The sequence below is a fragment of the Camelina sativa genome, chromosome 6 (assembly GCF_000633955.1).
Source record: "Camelina sativa cultivar DH55 chromosome 6, Cs, whole genome shotgun sequence".
Classification (NCBI taxonomy): Eukaryota; Viridiplantae; Streptophyta; class Magnoliopsida; order Brassicales; family Brassicaceae; genus Camelina; species Camelina sativa.
Window position 1 is genome coordinate 22493250 of NC_025690.1, and position 6662 is coordinate 22499911.

General features: G+C 36.2%; 1 long non-coding RNA gene across 1 annotated transcript in view; it reads right to left on the bottom strand.

The window, feature by feature from the left end:
• LOC109133439 overlaps positions 4205 to 6662 on the bottom strand; it is a 6899-nt gene continuing 4441 nt past the window's right edge. Inside the window, exons 2-3 of the long non-coding RNA XR_002038539.1 lie at positions 6094 to 6158; positions 4205 to 4270 (exon numbers count right to left, since the gene is read on the bottom strand). This is a non-coding gene — a long non-coding RNA (uncharacterized LOC109133439). The remainder of the gene's footprint in view (positions 4271 to 6093; positions 6159 to 6662) is intronic.

Below are 6662 nucleotides of genomic sequence, written 5' to 3' on the forward strand. Positions count from 1 at the left end.
TACAAAAACATTTGGCTAAAAGACATCTAAGTGGCTAAACTATAGTGATGTTTGAACATGCAACAAACTTGTCAATAAATTTCATCTGGATTGCTTGTCCACGTGGTCAGAATTTGGTGGATAGGCTTTGAGATTAATAATGACCATGTTTATTGTGTAGTATGCTTCTAGTGACACTTCTAAGTTCTAATATACCTACTTCTAGCTGAAAAATAGTACAAAAACATTTAGCTAAAAGAAATCTATGTGGCTAATTTATTTTGGACAAATTTCTGCTCATGTAAAGAATGAGCAAGATATTATAAGATAAGTATCCATAACTACTAATCCACATGATTGATATTCAATGTTCTAAATAAATCAATGTTGTTAATTTTTATTTTGTTTATTAACCACTTATGAGTGTATATGTTTCTGGACCAACACAAAATATGAAGCAAGGAGCTCATGGTGTCTATGGATTTAATTGTGTGGATGTTGTATGATGATTCTTTGGTCTGTCTACATTGGTATCCACAAAAAAATATCCACATGATCACATCCATAGCCACCATTCAACTGCTATTCTTCAGCTTAATGTCTAGATATGCTTTGTAAATTCATGGAGACCTATCCATAGTTTTTCTATCCACTAAACTTTGTTTTTTAAAGTGAATAGTTTTGGTTTTAGGTTTAAGAGTTTATGTTCTAGGATTTAAAATTTAGAATTAAAGGGTTTTGTACTTATTTGATCTATGTTGTGTTATGGATAATATGCTATGGATAAAGATCTAACCAAATTTATGTATGTATATTTTGTATGAATAAACACAAGTAACTATTTATTAACAATACTACAATTGATTATCCACTTATAATTGAACAAATGTTCAACGATCGATGGATACTGTATAATCTAAAAGTTCATAAATATATAGCAATATATATCTTAAAATGTAGAAAATATATAATCATAATATATTTTATATAAATAAATAGAAAATTTGTTTTATTATAACAAATAAATATATTTTACTTTGTTAAAGTGTTAACAACAAAAAAGAAGAGAAAAAGAGAGAAAAGAAGGAGAGAAAGAGGAGAGGGGCAAAATTGTCCAAAATGTGTGGACACATAAGCAAAAAACTTGGGAAAGTATAGGGAGAGTAGAAAGTGGGTGTGGGTGACACAACTCACACCCAAAGTGGGTGTGGGTGTCATTTTCCCTTATTTTTTAATCAATGGTTGTTTGTAAGAAAAAGAAGAAAGAAAGTAATCAATGGATTTGTGAAAAAAAAAAAAAGTAATCAATGGACTAGCAAAACCTACAATTTCTTAAAGGGCTGATGACAATGATGAGGTCCATATTGAACCCATAACGACGACACTTACATTGTTTGTTTTCGAGAGACCATAATTTTAGTTAAAGTCTCTATATGGGCCAAATTATCTAACAGATTATAATTTCTTTTTGATTAGGCATATTACTTCTCACACGCTCAATTAACATTAGAGCCCAAAAAAAGAATTTATTTAAAGAAAACAGTAAACAATCTTAATTTGATTATATTTATTTTTCTTTTCTAAACCTTAACAAAATAATACCAAACCAAGACTATCCGTATCTAAGAAGAATGTTTATCTTTTAAAACAAACAGAAATACAACTAGCGAAGATACTTCCTTCATAAATTATAAGGGCACGTGCATCGGTTAGGGCAGATTTGTAGTCCTTCAATTATTTTAATTTTATTTTGAGAATTTCTTAAGTTTGGTATGAGCATTGGTGTCCTTCAGAGTTGGTCCCCTAGAAATTTTTTTTTTTATTTTAAAATATAAATTATTTAAATAAATAAGTATAAACATATTAAAGTTTTAATTTAAATAAAACATAAAACATTGACATTAAATACATTAGGAAATTACAAAGTTACGAAAACTTGAAAAAAAACAAAAAATACAATTAAAACATGAAAGATTAAAAACATAAACCATATAGATAAAAACAAACATTTTATTCTATTCATAGAATTTTTTTAATTAATCTTCATTATCTGAAAGATGTCCAAAGTTCGTCCAAATATGCTCAAATCTTTTTTTAACCGTTCATGGACTTTTTTGTCCCGAATTTCTGTAAGCCGAGTAATCGTAGTGCTCATATTTGAACCCAAACTGGCGGCACCGATGGTATATGTTTGATCCACAGCTTCTCCGTCTTGAAATTCAGAAACAATGTTTCGGTAACTGTATGTTCCTATTTCATCCTCAATAATCATATTATGGAGTATTATGCATGCTCTCATAACATTTGCTATTTTGTTTTTATCCCATAAACGAGATGGATTTTTAATAACGGCGAATCTAGCTTGCAAGACTCCAAATGCACGCTCAACATCTTTCTGCACAGATTCTTGTTTTTTAGAGAAGAGAGAATTTTTGATACCTTGTGGGAGCCGGATAGATTGTATAAAAGTTGCCCATTTGGGATAAATACCATCGGTGAGATAGTACGCCGTCTTGTACTCTCTTCCGTTGACAAAGTAGTTGACCTCCAGAGCTTTACCGTTAAGAATGTCATCAAATACATTTGAATGATCTAGAATATTAAGATCGTTCATAGTACCTGGAGCTCCAAAAAAAGCATGCCATATCCAGAGGTCGTACGAAGCTACTGCCTCCAACATGATTGTTGGTTTTCCGGTTGATCGTGAATACATTCCTTTCCAAGCTGTTGGACAATTCTTCCACTCCCAATGCATACAGTCAATGCTCCCAACCATCCCGGGAAATTCACGTTTTTCATTTTCATAGAGTAGTCTTTCTAGGTCGTCGGTTGTGGGACGTCTTAGGTATTCATCGCCAAACAACTGGATTATCGCGACGGTAAACTCGTGCAAACATTTCCGAGCTGTTGATCCACCAATTCGTACATACTCGTCAATTATGTCGGATGAAGTACCATATGCCAATTGGCGAATTGCTGTAGTACATTTTTGTATAGGTGACAGACTAGCCCGACCGGTTGCATCCTGGGATTGACGGAAATACTGGACTTCTGTAGAGAGAGGTTGCACAATACGCATGAACAATGGCCTGTGCATGCGAAACCGTCGCCGGAATAAATAGTCCGGGTATGTTGGAGTATCACTGAAATAATAATTCCAAAGATTATTGTGGCCTTCTTCTCGGTTTCTTGGCATAAAAATCCGTCTCTGTGGCTCTATTGGCTCTTGAATGAGACCAGAATTTTCTGGGAAATTATCAAAAAAAGCATCAAATTCATCATCCATGCCATCTCTTTGGTAGTGATAATGGTATGATGAAGATGCAATTTAAAGAGAAGTTTTAAAGGAGAAGTTTTAAAAGAAAAGTTTTAAAAGAGAAGTTTTAAAAGAGAAGTTTTGATCTTGTTATCTTGAGGAGGAGGAATCGAGTTTTAAAGGAAAAGAGAAGTGGAGATCTTGTCTTACAAAAGAAACTTATTTATAGCAAATGATTTTGGTCTTCCGTGTTACTGAATCCGTGACTTCAAGAGTACTGATCCGTGACAAAAGGCTCCAAACAATAATGATCTGTGACAAAACGCTCCAAACAATAATGATCCGTGACTACTAGCATACATATAAGAGTTATGATCCGTGAATACAAGAGATATGATCCATGACTACTAGCATACATAAAAGGCTGTAGATAAATTCATACACGCATAGCTAGTATTGCTACCACAAAAGCAAATACCAAAACCATCAATACAAACCCATTACTAATCCTATTTCTGGTCTTCCGTAGCTCAAACACCTCCTTCTCTAACCGGTCTATTGTCTGCGCTGTCTCATAATCAAACAGCGTTGGTAGGTTATCTAACTTCTGAGATAGGACTTCACAGTGTCTGCCAATCTCCCGCATCTCCTCCGTAACAGCTTCATCCCACCACTTGTGGATATGCATCTCTCCATCATCAACATTCCCACATGTAAAGAACCTGCATTAACATTCATAATTAGCAAACACTTAATATATAATTAGCAAAACACTTAATACATAATTGGGGCTGTAGCATACCGTCTGTTGTGATATGAAGATAAGAGGGGCTGACCACCACAATAGCATACCTTCGGGAATCCGAACTCAACCTCCGGTTGAGGAGGGTATTGAGTAGCTTGAGCATTGTTCAAGCTACTCTCAGCCTCATCCATTCGAATCAAAGCCTCTATCTCCCTGTCCTCTGTGTCGTCAGAGTATCTACCATGTTGATCTGACGAATCAGGCTGAGAGTAGCTGTAGTCTTGGCCCATCTTACTTATTTGAAACATAAACAGAAAAAAACAAGAACAGGTTAAAAGATTAATCAAACAAGAACAAGTTTACACAGTCAGAAACGCAAGGATAATAGATTAATCAAACAAGAACAGGGTTACATAGTCAGAAACGCAAATTCAAACATATTTGAAAACAGCTAAAGTAATACTGCCATTGGAACTTAGCTACTACGAAATTCAACAATCTCAGAAATACTGAGCCACTTTCTTATCCTTGATAAGTTGATCAGCTTCACTAAGTGGTTCTGGTTTGGCGAGAAGTGTGTCTAGTATGCCAAGCTTCTGTAGCTTCTCCTTTTCAGCCATTTCCACCTTCTTTACTTCCCACATGCTCTTATAGTCAGCAAGAGCCTTCCCCTTAGCATTGTTCCTCTTCGCCTTTGCAGCCTTGACACCTTGAGGCCTTTCCTCAAACACTTCCTCACTGTGTGTTGACTCGGATTGTGAAGCTGCCTCGGCTTGTGAAGCTGCCTCGGCTTATGAAGCTGCCTCGGATTGTGAAGCTGCCTCGGATTGTGAAGCTGCAGCAGGTTTCCTCTTTCTTCTGACCGACGGGGAAGCATTGTTAATAGCGTTAAGGTTCATCCACTTCTGCTCAAACCTTAACATTAACCAGCAATGCTCCGTTGTAAACTTCGTATTTTGCTCAGCGAAGTAGATGTCGTGAGCCATCTTTAGCACATCGTTCTCCGAGTGTCCACTGCTGTTGAGCCTCTCTGCTGCTGCATAAGCCCCGCAAAACTTGCTTACGCACTCATTGATCCTAAACCACCTCTGCTTACAGTTAATGTTCATCCCTTGTTCACCATTGGCCACAGCATGGGGAGTCTCTGCATAGTATTTGTTTACCCTCTGCCAAAAGCTTCCTCCCTTCTGTTGATTGGCAATGATCGGGTCCTTTGAAGTGTTCAGCCACGCACTGATAAGAATTTCATCATCCGCCGGATTCCATTTCTTTCTATCTTTCCTAACAGGGACCTCTTGAGAAAGAGGTACATCCTGCGACTCTTGAGAGCTCCAAGGAGGTACTTCAGGAGCTCCATTGTCGCCAGGCGATGAAAATCTCTCATAAGGAGAGTTTTGATGGTGATGCGACTCTCCTTGACTGTTGAGAAGCTCTAAATAACTAGAGGACTGACTATATGGATTGTAAGAACTCATAAGAAGAAGAGTTTTGGATGATGAGGGTTCGGAAATGTTGTTGGTTTAACAAGGAGAGAGATAGAAGATGATGGATAAACATTGAAGGCGGGTTTGGTGTTTAAAAGGTGAAAAGATAAGAGTAAGAGTAATAAGTTACCAACTATCTCTCAACTACCTAAAGTCTAATCACAATTTAAGACATTACACAGCTTACACAACTACAAAACTACACAACTACAAAGCACAGTACAAAATAAGTTTGATCACAACTAAATTATACGGTTTGATCACACCTATATAAGTTTTAAAACAACTAAATTACGGTTTTAAATAGATCACTATTACACGCAAAGCATTGAATGAGCAAAACTCTACACCAACCAAAGCAATTTATGATCAAGACAAAACCAAAGCAACCAAAGCAATTTATGATCAAGACACAACCAAAGCAACCAAAGCAACCAAAGCAATTTAAGATCAAGACACAACCAAAGCAACCAAAGGAATTTATGATGAAATTTATATTGTAAAACCATTCATATAAATTTTTTAACCGAGACAAATACAAAGCATTCTCGACTAGTAAACAACCAAAGCATTAACAGAAATAAAGCATAGAAAAACTATTACACAACCAAAACAACCAAAGTGTTTACCTTTGACTCAATGATTCTCAACTGCTCCGTGACTTCCCGTGTTGTGTTGCTGTCTTCAAGTGACCCTGAGGAAACTCATGACCACCAAAACAATATGCAAGCTATAGTCAGTTTAACTTTAAAGAAACAACAAAATCTAAACAAAATAACAACAATCTTGGAGACAAAAGCTTCCGGGTGCATTGACGGAACAAACTAGAGCTTCCTACTCATTCACTCATCCAGCGTAAACGATTATCGACAACAATCGAACCATATACTAAACAATAGAAGACCAGACCTACCTGATATATCATGGTTTTTGTAGTTTTTAACCATGATATAAGGAGTCTTTTAGTGTCTTTTCATTTGTTTCTAGATTGTTTTTGAGTCTTTACAGGTTTTTAGCATGGAAGGAGCAAAGTGGAGCAATTTGGATCAGTTTGGAGCAATAATCCGCAAGAAATCAACTTGGAATCAATCAGAGGAGATAGTGTCGATCGACACTGCCTTAGCATCGATCGACACCCAGTCCAAACCGACGAGAGAGCTAAATTTGGAAGTTTTACAAAGTTGCCCGAAGTTTTCCA